Source organism: Lepus europaeus, chromosome 5, assembly GCF_033115175.1.
Source record: "Lepus europaeus isolate LE1 chromosome 5, mLepTim1.pri, whole genome shotgun sequence".
Classification (NCBI taxonomy): domain Eukaryota; kingdom Metazoa; phylum Chordata; class Mammalia; order Lagomorpha; family Leporidae; genus Lepus; species Lepus europaeus.
In genome coordinates, this window is record NC_084831.1 from 52,928,831 (window position 1) to 52,946,965 (window position 18,135).

Below are 18,135 nucleotides of genomic sequence, written 5' to 3' on the forward strand. Positions count from 1 at the left end.
TTTCAGGCCAGTTTCAAGATCCTCCTCATTAGATGCATGCTAGAACAAAAACCAAAAGGGGTTTTTCTATCTTGTAATTATCTAAATTTAAATTATCAGGACAGGTGTTGTGGTACAGAAGGTTATGCCACTACTTGGGACACTGGCATCCCATGTTGGAGTGCCCAGTTTGAGTCTTGGCTTCTCTGCTTCCCATCCAACTCCTTGCTAATGCATCCTGGGAGGCAGCAGATGATGGCTCAGGTACTTGGACCACTGCCACTTATATGGGAGATCCAGACAGAGTTTCAGGCTTCTGGCTTTGAGCTCTGGCTGTTGTGGGCATTTGGAGAGTGAACCAGCAGATGAAAGATTTTCTCTCTTTCTCTTTCTCTCTCCCTTTCAAATAGATAAAAATAAACAAACAAAAAAGCACTTAGCATTAAAAGAAATGGAACTTCTCATGTCCTTAGTTTTTTGAGTTTTCTCCCCAGTGACAGCAGCCTTGCTGATACACCAGTCTGAGCATGAGTATGTCTGTCCTCCAAACGCTGACTAAAAGGTTCTTGCTCTCTGATAGATATCAAGGAATATTTGGTAATTACGAAACCATAAGTGCCAGCATCGCAAAGTATAAGAATTATCTATAATAAGGATCTGAGAGGAGTTACACTAAAAAAAATTGACTGTAAGTTTACACCTTACTTCTTCTATGACAGATAATAAGAAATGTACGTAAAAAGATTTGCAAAGAATTGTCCCATGATTTGAGTCATCCACTTCCCTTTTAATATTCTAATTTTCCTTTTTTTGTACTCAAAATCTGAAATTGCAATAGGATTCTGAGCACTAGGCAAGACATTTCCCCGTCTCTGATAGAGACAAAGCAGTTGCTTCCCTCTGATATAGCCATTTCTGGAATTTTAGCCTTAGTTTAAAACTCAACTCTTTTTTTTTTTTTTGAACCAGACTTTGTTTCTACTAGGAGATGTAGAAGTCTGTAAGTCTGAGCCGCCTCTGGGATGGCCCTAGCTCAGAAATCATGCCCTGGCAGGCCCCTCCCCCACCTGTCCCTCTGTTCAAAGCTCACTTCTTGAGCATTTACTGTGTGCCTGCACTTTGTGTAGTAGGCAGGCCGAGCGATGTGCCCTCGGGGGCTTACACCTTGTTGGGAAAGCAGATGGGGATTACAGTCACAGAGAAAATGAAATGGGAGCTGAGCTCCCTTCTCAGTCACCAGGGCGGAGGGGCCCAGAGGAAGAGGTGATTAATTCTGCCCAGAGGAAGGGAAAGGATTCTGACTTCATCCTCTCCTGCACTGGCTAACCTTCTAAACTCAGGGCAGAGATCTGTGCAGTAGGGGTGTGACTAACAGGGTTGGGAAAGAATATTGTTACTTTCTGTGCCTAAGAAGGGTGCTGGCATGAACAGGGTAGAAGAAAAGCCAGAACTGTACAAATTAACCAAAGTCTTTTCAAATATTTGATAGAAAGCATTGGGGAAAGTGCTTTAATTAGTGTATTTTAATGACAGTTGAGGGCTAATGAATCTCGTGGGTGTTTGTCTTCGACTGTGCAGTAGAGAGCAGTGTCTTGGGCGTCATCTGTGGGCTGATTGCAGTTTGCAATATTCCATCTCCCATTCTGTAAGCAGAGGGCCTTGGAGTTGCCTGTAGATGATTCTGTTTCAGGTTTGTTTTTAACTCTAGCTAAGTTCTTGCTTACCAAAAGAAAACAACTCAAGAGAATGGGAGAGGTGAGTGTTTGAAGTGGTGAGTTTGTTCACTGAAGGCAGAAGGCCAGTTGGAGCAGTGTAGGCCCCAGAAAGCTTCCACAGAAGGGCCGTGTCCAGATTTTGCCATCATTGGCTCAGTGTTCTGCTTTGCTTTTAAAATCATGACATCTGTTTTCCATGTAATTTTTCAGAAAATACTTGTATCCATTTATATTTTATTTTTATTCATCAATTTAATTTGAGAGGTAGAGAGAGAGAGAGCGCGTGCGTCCATCTACTGGTTCATTCCCCCAGATGCCAGCAATGGCCAGTCTGAGCCAGGCCAAAGCCGGGAGCTGGAAACTCAGTCCAGTTGTGTCATGCAGATGGCAGGAACCCACTCCTGTATTATCCTCAAGGAACCTCCAAGCTGCCTTTTAAATATGAGCACCAGGGACTGTTTCTCTCTAAGCTGGTACCCAGTTCAGCACAGCCTGGTGATTTGCAGCTGGTGAATGGATTCTTCAGAGGATGAATGCCTGCTCCCTGGACTGCAGGCTGCCTGCGGTGCCCCTTGGCACTCCCTTTGTTAGTACTCCATGTCCAGTGCTCATAACAGTGCTTAGTACACAGTAGTTGCTCCAAAAACCTTTGCTGGGCCGGTGCCACGGCTCACTAGGCTAATCCTCTGCCTGCGGCGCTGGCACCCTGGGTTCTAGTCCTGGTCCGGGCACTGGATTCTGTCCCAGTCGCTCCTCTTTCAGTCCAGCTCTCTGCTGTGGCCCGGGAGTGCAGTGGAGGATGGCCCAGTTGCTTGGGCCCTGCACCAGCATGGGTGACCAGGAAGAAGCACCTGGCTCCTAGTTTTGGATCTGCTCAGTGCACTGGCCATAGCAGCCATTTGGGGGGGTGAACCGACGGAAGGAAGACCTTTCTCTCTGTCTCTGTCTCTCTCTGTCTAACTCTGCCTATCCAAAAAACAAAAACAAAAACCTTTGCTGGTTTTATTTGTTGAATGATAGCCTGGCTAACTGATCTGTATGATTATATTGTCAAGGAATGTTAGTTGAGTTTGCATTTCCTGAGTTACTACATGATCTACGGTACTTTGATTGGCATATCTATGACAGAATTTCTAAATTATTTCAGGTTTATCAGAGATATCTGAAATTCCGTTTTTCTTTTGCTATCATTTGTTTCTTGGGATGTACAATTCATTGGGGGAAAAATGACATAGACTTCAAGAATTTAGGAGTTTTAGGGGGAAATTTAGAGCTTGCTTAGTAGCCTGAATGATGAGATAAATAAGACCCAGGTTTAGTCAGAGTCTAACAATTGATTCTAGAGCTCAGGTTTCCTGATTCTGAACTTGATGTTCTTGGGGGAGGGCGGATGTGATGCCAGAATCCTCCAAGCTTCCCCTCCCTGCGGCTCATGTTTGTGAGTGCTTATTTTAGACTGATCAGGGCAATAAGGTGCTTGGGTGGAGGAGAACTCAGGTTAACTTCAGATGGAAACGTTCTGGTTCTTGTAGAAGGGGGAGCCAGCAGCAAGGTCTGAAAAGCAAGCTGGCGACCTGCCTTCCATGCAAAGGTTCTCTTTCTTATTACAACAAAACTAATTAGTGGATTTTCTAATGGAAGAAAACGTTGCTGTTAGCAAAAGTTTCCCGAGTGTGCCAGAAAGCAGATGGTAGCAGTGCAGAGTGTTTTCTTCCGCCAGGTTTTGTATATACTCTCTAAACCTGCAAGAGAGTCTGCATCTCCAGATTCAGAGTCCTGATCTTTTTTATTTTAAAACAGAAATAGAAACTTATATTTAAATGTCCTCACATCACGTGGTCTGTGTGACATATCATGGTTACTGGAAAATGTTGAGTAACATGTGATGTGCTGCGTCCCAGAGTCTCTGCTCTGAGAGTCTTGGGGGGGTTTATGTTGTTCTCTCTTCTCTCTTCTCCTTGGGGAAACCAAGCTTGTGCCTTTAAGGTGCTGCAACAGGCCATTTTGAGTGGGTTTGGAAGAGCAATGGATAAGGTTTCCTTTGTGTGGAAATCTATCTTGTTTTGTTTTTTTTTTTTCCTAATTTCTGTGTAAATACCAGCTTTTCTTACCAAGGTTCTCTTGAGCAGGCTTTTATTCATTATGCTGTGTATACAGTTTGAATCATTTATGTCACCATTTGCTATGGGTGAGATAAACATTTCTCTTAATTTCAGATTTTCTTTTTGCCCAATGCTGTTTTTTTTTAAAAGATTTATTTATTTATTTGAAAGTCAAAGTTATATATAGAGAGAAATAGAGATTTTCCATCTGCTGGTTCACTCCCCAGATGGCTGTAATACCCAGGCCTGGGCCAGGCTGAAGCCAGGAATCAGGAGATTTATCTGGGTCTCCCACATGAGTACAGGGGCCCAAACACTTGGACCATCTGCTGCTGCTTGCCCAGGGACATTAGCTGGGAGCTGGATCGGAAGTGGAGCAGTGGGACCTGAGCCAGCGGCCATATGGGATGCCTGGCATCACAGGCAGTGGCTTCTCCCACCAAGCCATAATGCTGGCCCATGCCCATTGTTTTTAAAGAAATTCCTTACAAATACATGGGGACTTCAAAAAGGTCATGGAAAATAGACTTCAAAGACAGATTTATTTTGGTGCAAAACTTTTTGAATCCGTGTGTACAAGGGGTCTTCAAAAAGTGCATGGAAGATATGTACTATGGGAAAACTATGCCTAGATTTCAACATTTTGCAGCAAATACTTACAAATTCTGCTTTTCCACAAACTTTTTGAAGCCCCATTGTGTGATTATTTAAAGTGTTCTCCTGCGATGTCTTAGTGTGTCCCTCCAGTACCCATAGGCGATATTAAAACAAAATGTGTGTTGATTTAAAGAACAGTAAGGAGGACATGAGCTTTCAGTGGTGTAGATGGGAGGCTGTTGACTTGGAGCTTTGTTAAGTCTTGAGGAAGGTTTCCCTCTGTCCTGGACCTTCATGTAGAGGAGAAAGCCAAATCATGAGGTCATGAGGAGGGCAGTGAGAGTATAAAGTAAAACTGGAAAGTGAAAACCAATTAGATGATTTTTTGGAAATCATGTGGGTAGAAGTATCAAAGTATTGGCCCACTCTTACTAAACGGAGAAGGTTGCTTAGAGAATTCTCTGCTGTTTTGGAGGTGATAGCTGGCATCCAAGAAAGTGAAAGAGGGCCTTCCATCCCTTCTGTCACGGCATTCCACGGTCATGGCCATCTCTTCCTCCATCCATCCCCCCCTGCTCACCTGATCATGTAGAAACACCATGCAGAATGTAATTTCACCCTTAATTTCTAAATAAACTCTTTAATTTCTAAATTTACTTGTAACTTTTCCCCTGTTGCAAATAAAGTTTCCCATCTCATTTCTAGAGTTTTTATTTCTATCTCCTATTCAAACGATGCCACAATTTTTGTTTTTTTTTTTTTAACTCTATTTTGACATTGTTTTTTACACCCATAATTGTTTTTTTTTTTTTTTAAGATTTTATTTATTTATTTGACAGGTAGTTACAGACCGTGAGAGGGAGAGACAGAGAGAAAGGTCTTCCCATCTGCTGGTTCACTCCCCAAATGGCCGCAATGGCCGGAACTGGACCAGTCCGAAGTCAGGAGCCAGGAGCTTCTTCTGGGTCTCCCACTTGATCAGGGGCCTAAGGACTTGGGCCATCTTGCACTGCTTTCTCAGGCCGTAGCAAAGAGCTGGATGGGAAGAGGGGCAGCCAGGACTAGAACCAGCGGCCATATGGGATGCCGGCGCCATAGGCAGAGGATTAACCTACTACACCACAGCACCAGCCCCCATAATTGGTTTTTAATCTCCTTTTCTAGTAACTAAAAAATAAAACAAGAATGAGTTTAGAAAGAGCATTCATAGATTTTGTCCAAAATTATTAAGTCACTGTTTATTCTTTGCTTATCTTAAGGCTGCAAATCTGAACAGATAGAGCTGCTGTTGAAATCACCGTGACCTCCAGAAAAATGCTGCAGGGGTGGGGGGTGAGGTTGAGGCTGTGTGAAAACAGAGCAGGACCATAGGTAGAGCTGCTCACTTTGGTTTTGCACGCTGGGACCTCAGCTTTTGCTTGTATATGCGCTTCCACCATGACCAAACTATTTGAAAAACCATGGAGCCAAGAGATTTGTAATTTTTGTTGAACATAAAACAAACAGATAAGCTATTTCCTATTTATAGAAATCTCTGTCTCTCCGTTCTACCTCTGGCAGAATTTGGAAAGGGCTCTAACTTAGCAAAACACTCTGTTACCACCTCTAATGGCAATGAGGGGGAAAACAAGTAACCTACACTTCTATAAGTAATTTCTGGAGTTGAATGAATGGAATTCTTAGCATTAGGAGCTGCTTCACGATCTCACCATGCCTTACCCACCACAGTAGGTGATAACAGATCCATGTTTGAAGGGCTGTCACACACAAGCCTCCTCCTGAGAAAGATTACTTAGGAATCATTCTCTGGAGTGAGTGATCCAGGCTGATTTTTCAGAACTGAATCAGAGTAAAAGTTCCAGTCCCCCACTTAGATTTGTTTGATGCAAAGAAGCAGTTAAACTAGCCACTTCTATTAGAGAGCTTTCGGTAAACAAGATTTTAAAAAATAAAGAGAAACCCAGGTGATGAAAAAATAAGATTTTTTTTTTAAAAGAAGCTCCTCCTAAAGATAGTTCATTTGGCTAATCCTCCGCAAACTATTACTAGGCATTGTATGGAGGACAATTTAATTTCAGGATTATTACTAAGCAAATTACTCATCCATATTGAGTTACTGAAATGGAAAATACTTTTATCTTCCCCCCAACATAGCCACAGGGAAAAAATGGAGATTGTGTCCTAAAATGAAAACAAAAAGGCGTCTAAAATGAATTTTAGCAGGAGATGAGGGCATGCAAGCTCAACTGACCCTGAAGCAGGTTCTATGGGGTGAGGCTTGTGATGGGGGTGGGTATCAGAGCTTTTTAGGATTTCAAAGCTACACAAGCAAATTCATGTGTTTTTGTTACTAGGTTTGTTTTTCTTATTACATAGAATGTTTGCAGTTTTCTCATTTGTGTCAACTCACATTTTTGAAATTTTATAATTCAGTATTTCTTTGGTTATAAAGTTCACTGCAGAATAACTGATAATCTTTTCGGCATGTTTAACTGCTCTGTGGTATTAAGATACACATAACTTGATGGTTTCCAAGTGTGGTTCAAACATCCACAGCACTTGAGATTAGCACCATGTGAAGAAAGTTTAAAATATTGTACTGCAATTAATTTTAAATCACTTAGCACTGCATATGTCAGGGAGAAAGCCATGATGGAATCCAAATGGAAACTCCTAAAACTGCAGTGATTCACTTAAGTCATTTAAATCATTTTATCTATCATAAGAGATAACATGGAAGCAAAAACTATATGACTGTTTCTACTTGTCAAAGACTTGTGTGAAGTTTTGAAGAATTATATTCCACCTGAGCTGCCTTCAGATGATGCATGTAAGAAATCCGAGAAATGTTTTTTTAGTTGACCAAATGAATGACAGCTTCCTGTATTGGGCCTGTATGTTACGGGTACCAGACCAAATTATGAGAGAAAAGTTGAGAAATTAAAAAAAAAAATATGGAGAAATTTAAAGCTATATATACACACACACACAATTTTGGCAATACTCTTTTTATAAAGAGTATTGTCCTATATTTAGGACCTACATCCTAGACTAAGTTCTTTAAGAATAGCTTGTTAAACAGCTGCTAGAACACAAATTTTTTCGTTGTTTAGAATGGCGTAGGGGGTCAGCATATAAAGAGGAAACATCATTTGTGGGCGTCTGTGGTTGGGGCTGACCAAGCTGCTGGACTCGTAGTGGGCTGTTTGTGGTTATTTATTTAGCAGAGAAGAGCCCGTCTTTGATTTGTGATGATTATTGCACCCATAGTTTTTCTAATTTCACTTATGGTCAGCAGCAAATCAGCAAATTTCATCCAGCCCCTTTTTATGAAATAGGGGTCAAAGCCTTGCATGTAGCCAAAGGCCAGCAGTGCAATGACTGACGATTTGTTTTAAATGTAGAACTCAAGGCTAGGAAAACACTTTAGCTGCCTAAAGCCCCTCCTCATCTTTGTAGCTGTTCCAGGCTGCAGAGATGAGGATGTATATGTCCAAAGAAAAATGGGTGATTCAGGACCAGAAAGTGGGCCTCTCACCCCCACAGGGTCTGTCCCCACCACTGCCCAGTCATGCAATCTCCCTAAAGCTGAAAAACCCACCCAACACACCTATTGGAATTTCTCAAGATAGGTATTATTGTATCTTTTTTTTTTTTTTTTCGTCCTATTGTATCTTATGGGCCTAAAACAGCCTCTTTTTTTTTAAGCTTTGGATTTTAATCCCATTTTAACAAACATATATTATTATCTGTATGTTCCAGATACCGTGCTCTCTGCCTATCAAACTGAAACAGAGGTAAAAGGAGAGAGTCATGTGATGATTTTGCCAGTTTATATACTTTTGGAAACCTGCCTCCATGCGCTGCATGGCTAGAGAATTTCAGTTCCTCCTAATTACAAGGCCCTTAACTTATGTCACTCAGTCCTCATAATCTTGAGAGTGAGGGATTTGAAAGATGAGTAAATTGAAGTTCAGGGAGGCAAAGGGGTTTCCTTTTCCACAAAGCTGACCTCTATGGCCAGGAAGGGGCTCAAACCTGGGTTCTGTTGTACCAGGTTCATTGATTTTTTTCACTGTGCCATAGCTACCTCTGCTAGAACTGTCACTCTTATTAAAGGGAGGTCCCCGGGCCTGGTGAAGAATGACATTCTGCCCTGTCTGTGAAACTGTTTCTAGGAAAAATAACCTTTTTAAGAATTATTATGAAATGTTATAACATTTCTAATAATACTGATTATCCAGTAGTAGCTGATCATTTTACGGGCAGGGATTGTACCTCAACCTCTCCCTGTCTCACTGGAAAAGCAAACCCTAAGCATTACCACCAGCAAGGGTTAGCATCCAGGCTACTGTAAATTCTCTTGCAAGGGTGCATTTCATGGTGCTGATTGCCACTCATAGTGAAAAAATGAAAACAATTGCAAATGTACACAGTAACTTGTTGCTCTACCTTAATTTCACCAGGAGGAAGGATTGACTCAGGAGAGATGTGTCACAGAATTTTTTTTTTAACCATATCCTGACTGATGGGGAGCTTCCTTGAGGGCCTTTGCCCTTCTTTTCCATTTCATGTTTCTGGGTCCCCAGGGTGAAAAGGATGTAGTAGATGCCGAGTCAAGGGAGGGATGAATGGAAGGAGTATGCCCAAAGACAAATACAAAGGGGCCAGAACTGTTTCCCAGAATGATCAGTGTGGTTTCCTCTTGCGTGCAGAGTAGTGGGGTGAATGTCCCAGCCCCACCAGGATCCCTGCCACAGCCAGAGTCTCCGGTTCTGTCCTTGGCCAGCGCTTGGCCTCAGGAATGCACTGATAGACAGTCCTGTTTCTCAGACGCTCTGGACAGGCAGGGGTGGGCCCTTCCTGATTCACCCAGCTACAGAGTCTTCCCCCTTTTCATTAAGCCTCTATGTTTTGTAGGCCAATGGTGACCCTACCATTCTCATTTCTGTCCTCTTACAAAATTGTTTTCTCACTACGGGCATGCCAGGGCCCAGGTGAGTTTTGAGATGCACTTATCCAGTGCTTTTGCATCTCTTCTATCATGTGTGCTTCTTGCTCCCACCCTCAATTCTGAATCCCCTCTCCTCCTTTATTCCTTACCTGGAGGGGGGATGTCAAAGTAAGCCCCAGCGCCTTGTCATCCAGAATTCCTAGGGAGCCCTCGCTCTGGGGGTCCTCTGCTTGAGGCCTTCCCTTACTTTTAGACAGTTGTCATTCTCTTTGTCTAAAGGTCATAGCTAAATTGAATAAAAGGAAAGCTGTGTTTTCCTGTCGATGCACAAAGGCAGTATTGACTTCCCTAATCCAGTTTGCTGAGGGGTGAGAGAATTAAATTAGATATCCAAGCACAGAAATTGAGAGCCTTTGAAAACAAAGATAAGGAGACAAGACTGTATTTTCCCTTTTCCTGGGAGCTCTGGGCTCAAGATTTTGCAGGTGTGTCATCTGATCCACAGCTTGCATCGATCAACACTGTGCCAATGCATATTTAATTAGCAAGGGGACCCTGGCTACATTATAGCCATCATCCCTATATTGAATGGACTGTCAGACTTTGTGCACACTTCTCCACCCCCACCCTCCTCAGCACCCACGCCCCCTCCCCTCCCTTGTTTGGGAAGCTTCTGCATTTTGTCTGAGCAGCTAAAAAGTTTCTTTGTTTTTAGCTGCTGATGCATACAGCGCCACTGAGGAGAATACAAACAAGTAGAGTCCTAAAGTGTTTATTTTGTCTAGGAAGACAGGGTAAACCAATTCGATTCCTTTGGTGAGATTTTCAAGCCCTGTAGAAAACCAACAAGAAAAACAGAAAAGAAACCGGTCAGTTCTTCACACAGATTTTTTTTTCCAAAAAAGAGTATTTTAGTAATACAAATAAATACTTTTCTATTATTTACTTTTAAAAAGCTCTCTAATAGATAGGGCACTGTGAGCAAATGTTTTATTGATTGGTTCAGTTTGCAGGACACAGTCCACCATTCTGACACAGATCTATGACACCTTCAGGGAATCCAGTGAATGTAGAAAAGTTAAGATAGAAGGTGGACACTTAGACCTGGGTGAGCTCTTTTAATGTTCCCACAGTTTTTGTGGGGATTCTTGAAGTGACGAGAGGTTCGGCGTTTCACCACAGACAGGTTATTTCATGTGCTTATGGTGACCGTTCATTTTTGCCCTGGTTCCAAAGCCTGAACATCCACACGGTGTTGTGTGATACACAGATGTAACGCACCAAGTCTGCTCAGAACAAGGAGCAGCAGACCATGGGCACATGCCTGGACTCACTGAAACACATCAGCACGGTCCCACTCACAGTGCTCCCTCGCTAGCCTACTTTTGAGCTAGCTTCTCGCTAGTAAAGTAACAGGGAATTTTCTTCTCTGCTACAATTTGCTGCAGAGACTCATGGGAAGTTCATTAGCATCCATCTTGTTACAAAGACTGACTACTTCCTGGCGTAGACAAAGTGTTGCCTGATAAACAGACTTAACACACAAATGTCTGTCTGGAATAAACAACAGCAAGCTGAGATTTACATTTCCATTACCAGAGATAATCTCCTTCCCAGTATTCCGGGAATTAAGAACCTTCGCTCTAAAACCAAGTCTGTGGTGCTGATGTCTTATAGAAGAATCACATCACATGGGTGGGGGTTGATTTGTAAAATGAAAACAACTGGTTTAGATGGAAGATGTGTGTGGCAGAGTTAAATGTGCATTTTTTTCACTATATAATCTTGTAAATCAATTTCGTTTTGTTAATGACACACAACATCTTGTTAAGTTAGACAAAACTGATTAATAGTATTCCCATTTTACAGATGAAGAAACTGAGACCCAGAGCAGTTAAATTACCTAGCTGAGATTTTCAAGATATGGTCTCTTTTTTTTTTTTTTAAATGTTATACTCCTTTGAATATTGAAATGTAAATGCAAGAAGGTTAATATTTAGGATTGCACCTGAACTTAAATAGCATGGTTTCCCTTAACAGAGGGCATTTTGTATCAGTTCAATAGATGTCTTTACAGATGTCCAGATACATGAAAGTAGTGCATATAGACTATCACTCAATTATGCATTGCTTTCATTGATGGGTTTATTTTTATGACATGAGTGAATACTTTTAAGTTCTTGAGAGGGCCATATGGATGATCTGTAAGTTTCTATTATTCTAAGGACTCTTAAGCACCTGGTCTTATAATTCATTTTGATTGTGAGCACGTCACTAGAAGGGGGAAAGTGAGCAGAGTTCTGCTGTGTGAGGTCACGGTGAAAGTCTTGGTTCACACAGCAGTGAGCAGGTGAATAGGCTGGCTCAGTCACCTGGGTTCTGAATTAACCAGTGGGTCCCCCTCACTTGTCAGCATAGCTCCTCTTAGGGGAAAAACAAAAATTCAAGATGATGACCTGGACGTTTTCATTTGTGTCTATCATCGGGCCTGGTCAGGAAGTGTAAGAAGTTACGCACTCAGCCACAGTATGCTACTTGCTGGCCCTTTATATTCATTGACTTCATATCGTTGACTTCGTTTGTAATGTCACTGAAGAAGCTGATCGTCACTTGAAGTCAGTCTCCTGTGAAGATTGAAGGTTTAATGAATGAGTCATTTTCTTGTTACTTTCAGAATGACTGCATTTATAATTTTTTAAAGTTTCCCCCCTCACTGTCATAACACAATAGTTACGCCATTTGATTTTTTTCTCAGCATGTTATAACTGTGGATCATTCCACAACCTCCTTGTGCGCATAGAAAAATAACACATTGATGAGTAGGTGATGAGACATTTGAATCACTCTTCAACCTAAACAGTCTTATCATCATACATAGTCCCGACTAAACAGATGGGCCTTGAATACCAGCATTAATGCCAAAAAATCCAATTCCTGCAAATTTAATATTTCACAAATTCTTGTTCAGAAAGGCATTACAGAAAGCAAAGTTTTGAGAAAGAAAATGGTAGGAAGCTAGCTTATGTAACAATCTCCAGGAGGCCTTGAAAAATGCCATACATGGGAGTGGCTACGGGGTGGATCTCCTGAGCAGCTGGCAGCCCCAGGGTGGTCTGGTGGAGCTCTTCCAGGTGATGGCTGCATGAGCCAGCCTTCCTCATCCGTCCCATCCAACATGTGCAAACTAGCCTGGGCCCTTGTGGAGCTGGGACTTCCCTCTGCCACATCTCCCCCTCCTCCCTCCAGTTAGGGAAGGACTTTCCCTGCCTGCTTTCATTACTACAATTATCAAGCACACACATCCGTGCAAACACTACATCCCAGCTTCCAGGGAAAGCTATGGAGATCAAATTTTGTATTTTCAATGCAATAAAGATAAGACTTTCCATTTAAAGACCAAGGACTGTTTCCATTTTTAAAGCAAAAACTTGTGTGGGGTGACTAACCTGATGATTTATCAGAAAAACTAGGCTGTTGTATGTTAATTTTTCATTAAGTGGGCCACAATTGTGTACATTAATTGGTCTTGAATATTGGTTTGGTTATTCATTGAGTATGAAGGATTTTATCTACTCTTGGAAATACTGATGACAATTACATACTTTTAGTGGTCTGGATCTAGTGATAGTGTTGCAGATTTCTGTTTGTTCTTTTCCAGATCAGGATGAATAATGTTATTTTTAGCCGATGATGTGTTCACCAACATTTACGCTTAACCTGTAAGTGGTGGATGCATATTTATATGTACACTTGTACACTGACATTTTACATTTTTAGGTAAGGCTTTCCAAATATCTCTTCAGTTTTTAAGGGCATGGTCATATTAGAAAAAAATAGATAATACTCCTAAATATTATAAGTATTATAATAGTAATTTCTTTTATAACTACAATCATGAGACTAAGAAGCAAAGTGTGACTGTAAAGGCCACTTGATTTTCTAGATTTTTTTACCTTACTAAATGTGTATGATCTTAGATGATCAAAGTGGCATTGTGCTAAGCCTTCCACTGCCAATTATAAGTACGTAGGATTATTTTTCCAGTACAACTTCATGGATATAAAAAAACCCCAAACTCTTCAGCCTGATTCCTTTGCAAAGTACTCATCTTCCAAAAACAATAAGAAGCAAAACCTTAGATAAGTTTCTGGACATGTTTAAGAGCTACAGTTGAAAAGGTAACTGTATATTGTAGTCAAAGTATAGCCCTGCATTCTTCATTCCCCTTTACCCCAGGAATTCTCTTCCTTCTTTGTTAATTTGCAGGAAAATACTCATTCTTGCCTTTGCTTTTTCCTTTTTACATCATCAACAACCCTGATTCTTTCAGGAGGAATTTTCATTTTATTTCTGTCACTTGACTGGCTCATTTTTTTTTTTCCTGGATGCCTCATGGTTTCTCTGTATCACCTTTTAAATTGGGTCATTTAAAAGTGGACACAAAATTCAAACATAGGCTTTTCAGACCTCATCTTTTTCAAACCTTTATGCATGCCGGATGGTTGAAACTTACACTACATTGTTTCTCTAGGGGAAGCAGAATTGGTACTTCTGTGACCCACAGCCAGTTGCTAAGAGCATGTTGAGTGGCCAGCACCGCGGCTCAATAGGCTAATCCTCCGCCTTGCGGCGCCAGCACACCGGGTTCAAGTCCTGGTCGGGGCACCGGATTCTGTCCCGGTTGCCCCTCTTCCAGGCCAGCTCTCTGCTGTGGCCAGGGAGTGCAGTGGAGGATGGCCCAGGTGCTTGGGCCCTGCACCCCATGGGAGACCAGGAGAAGCACCTGGCTCCTGGCTTTGGATCAGTGCGGTGCGCCGGCTGCGGCGGCCATCGGAGGGTGAACCAACGGCAAAGGAAGACCTTTCTCTCTGTCTCTCTCTCTCTCTCACTGTCCACTCTGCCTGTCAAAACAAACAAACAAAAACAAAAAAAAAAAAAAAAAAAAAACCACATGTTGACTGAGCAGGAATGATGCTGGTCTGTGCGTGTGAGGGTGGGTGGCGTTTCATCACAGTGTCTCTGCTCTCCTCAAGCCTCTCCCAGTAGCAGCTTTGGGGCTTTTAAGACATTTCTGCAGACGTCAGAGTATGGTGGAGTTCTGTAATCTCTGTAGTTTTTGAACATGGGAATAATCCTTTGTCATTCTTCATTTGAGCATGCGCACTATTCTGAAGGGCCTCCAGTGTGTCAGCCCACGCCCTCAGCTCAGCCTCTGTGGTCTGTGGACCAGTGGATGTAGGAGGCAACTGCTTGCTACTGCTCAGCACTGTGCAGGGTCTCTAAGTCACCTGCGTATGAAGGGCTAAGAGAAGAGTTGGAAGGAACTTGTGTCTTTAGGAGCTCAGATTCTTGTAGGCATTTGATCATCAAAAATCACCTTAGTCCACAACATTAGCATTAATCACACCATGAGAGATGTATGTACTGTCAAAGAAGGACTGTGGTGGAAAAAGTACTTAATTTTAGGTCAAAGACAGGACATTTAGCACTGTTCCATCTTTGTTTCTTGCCTAAAGACCATAAAATGCATGGAAGTGATATCTACATTTTGCCTCAGGAGTTTTATCTTATTAGCATGTTGTGGTCGTTCTTCATCTTTCCCCCAAAAATACTCTCTGAGGTTTCATCCTGAAGAGGAGCAGAGTTGAGGTTGTGTTAAGGGGCAAGCCCTGTACAAGCTTTCTGTTCTTGTGTTGTACCAGATTATGGAAGTAGAGACTGATATGCAGATGTTGGGATTTGTTTTCTGTCTTTCCCTAGTGATGCTATTGATAGTGAGCTATCTTTATCTGAATACTGAAGGGATGTAGTCGATATAGTCGTAGGCACCATAAAATGCTAGATGCATGGCTACCAGTTCAATCAAGAGGTCCTAACCCAGCCTCTTATGTACAAACCTGGTCTATTTTAGGTTTAAATTTCTGCTCATAAATTTTTTAAAAACCAAAAGAAACATTGCTCTTTTCAAGGTTCGGCTGAAAGTCTAAGATTGCTTAATCCAAAAGCAAATCCCTAGGTGGGGGAAAAAAAAGTTGATGATCTCAATGTACTTGCTCACAACAGCATTTCTAGCCCTGCATTTAAACACACTTTAAGTAGTATTCACTTCATTGTAATACACAAATCTGGCTTTCAACCAGGGAAACATAGAAACTCAATGCTATTGAGGGCTAAGATACAAGGAGGGGATCCAAATCCATGAAGTTTGGTTTCTTTTGGGATCATCTATTTCAGGTTGTAGGAACCAGCTGTCCAAAAAAGTGAGACATAATGTTACTTTGGCTTCTGATAAGTCTCTAACAAGTGCATAAAATCGAAAAGTAAATTAATTGTTATCCTTCTTGATAATATTTTAATGCAAATGCTTCAGAACGAGTTATCATTTGTACCAATGATGTATGGGTAGAAATTACTTTGTAATTCTGGTCATCTGGTTGGCTCCATACTTAACCAAATCAGAGACCTTTCGTAATACCAGAAAGAATGTCCATGCATCCTCAGCTTAGAGTAACACCAGGACTGGCTTTGCTCTTTCTTGGCTCAAAAAGGAGATGATACAAAACAGCCCAGGGTAGACAGTAGTTTTTGAAGTGTTTGGATCATTTAAAAGTTGTTGTAGATCTTTAGCTTTGTGTATCGCTTACCAGGACGTATATTTTTGTATGCAGCCCTTGGATGGATAGCAGTGTCTCCAGCGTTTGAATGAAACTAGAGAAATTAAATACCGTTTTCACTTTGGCTAGATGCCTCTTCTATCGCCGCGGCCCCTTGCAGACCAACTCTGAGCGTTTTCTTGCCACGCCATCCTTTGCTGTTGGTTGGCTTGTTTTCTCTGACTTGGAGTTTTAAACCATCTTTAAAATATATGTGATAGTCGTCTTTCACTGCTGTTGATGTTTTCTGTAATTTAGCTATATTCCTGTGAAGGGACGCAAGCAAACCAAATGTTAACGAAAAGTGAAAAGAACAAAGAAGTCTGCTTTCAGATTATTAAACAAAAATGTTTTCAGTCTCTCCTTACCCCTTTTTGCCTTGATATTCATGAATAAATATCAGAAAAGGCATTGGCTATTGCATACCTAAATTAATTGAGATAAAAAGGTTTTCCATTTGTTTGTAGAGAAGCGATGAATTATAAAGATATCACACCCAGAAGTTGAATATTGACTAAGCTATCATACTCGAATAGAGAATTGTGTTTGCAAGTACTCTTCCAAAGAAAATGTTGCATTTGAAAATTTTATGTATCTGTTTTGGATATGATCAAGAAGAATTTTAACATCCCCTAAAATGTAATTAGATATTTTGCTTTAATTTTAATTATAGATACTAATGGTTTAAGAGTTTCCAGGACAAAAATAATGGTGATATGTCTTTCTCCTAAAGCATGTTGAATTATCTCTCAAAATATTTAGTTCATAATTTCTAATGGCAAAATTACAGGATCTTTCCTTAGAGAAAGAGGTGTTCATGCTGTATTTTAAATTGTTTACTGCAAATGTAACACTGTTTTATGTGGTTAAAATTTCACATATGATCCAATATAAACTTGTTTGTATGTCCAGTTTTCAGTGCAGGCATTTATTTGATTTTGTAGTCTATTGTGAAGGATTTCTCTAAAGGTTATATACACACACACACACACACATATTGCTTTGTGTCTTAACTATGGCAATTGTTATAACATGATAAAAGCTGTCACTTTGCCAGACCTAAATAAAAATTCACCATTTTACATCTTTTTATTCGAACCTTTGGATCAACATAGGATTTTTTTTTTCTGTAGTCACTAGGTTAAGAATATCTGAAATTTTGAAATCGTTTTTTTCTGGATAGTACTTTCCTATAATTAAAAATCTTCACTTGCCTAAAAGCAGGGTGTCTTTTTAAGTAATAAATTAGTATTTCTGGACGTAAGGTCAGCAGAAATGCTACTTCTTTCTGCAGTATCTCCGAGAAAGAGAAGAGTAGTGCATCCCTTGTCGCAACAGAAGTGGTATTTTCAATTTAATCGCAGTTAAGTGTCATGACCTTTTGATCTTGCATTGACCTTGCTGAAATGTGGTCAGATTTCAGATGGCTAATTCTAACCCTGGTTGTTGAGGTAAAGTTGGGATCAAGCCTTTCTACAGATAGAAAAATGTTTTTTAAAAATTTTAAATAGTGTTATAAACTGTTTCAAAGCTGCTTAACATAAAAAATTGCCCCCTTGAAAACTTTGGCCTGATTTTTCTCTCCCCCCAAAAAATAACATCAACATGCTTGCTTCTAATACTGTGAAATTCTTTTGATGTAACTAAATTTTATCTAATTTTAAAATTAACTGTCACCTTATTTCAGATGATCCCATTCAAAAAATAATTAAATTAATTTTTTCTTGTTTGAAAATCCGATTACATTTTTTAAAATAAAAAGTCAATTTAATTCTATAAAGAAGTGCAAGAACCTATTTTTGCTAACAAGCCCCTTGAGGCTCTCCCAAACACATTAGTACAGGAGAGGAGTGATCCTTCTAAAGTGGGGGAAATGCTGCTTTCAGGAAGTATCGTTGGAGTTCCTCGTTTATTTCAAGTCCATGTGCTAGAGTATTAGGACTCCAGTATTTCGTGGTGTAGTCTGTGTAGTCTGTTGCTTTAATACAGAGCTAAATAGCAACAGAACTTGTTACTGTTGTTGGGGTTGCTTTTATATACCAGCTTCAAAATATGTTGTGACACTTTATTATGTTCTGAATCAAGCTTCAGATGTGTGTAATGAAGGATGAAGTCTTCATCAGACTCCAGTGTAT

General features: G+C 40.7%; 1 protein-coding gene across 3 annotated transcripts in view; it reads left to right on the forward strand.

Moving 5' to 3' along the window:
• The window catches only part of NFIA (nuclear factor I A), a 394,118-nt gene that overhangs the window by 178,713 nt on the left and 197,270 nt on the right, over positions 1–18,135 (forward strand). The window lies entirely within an intron of this gene.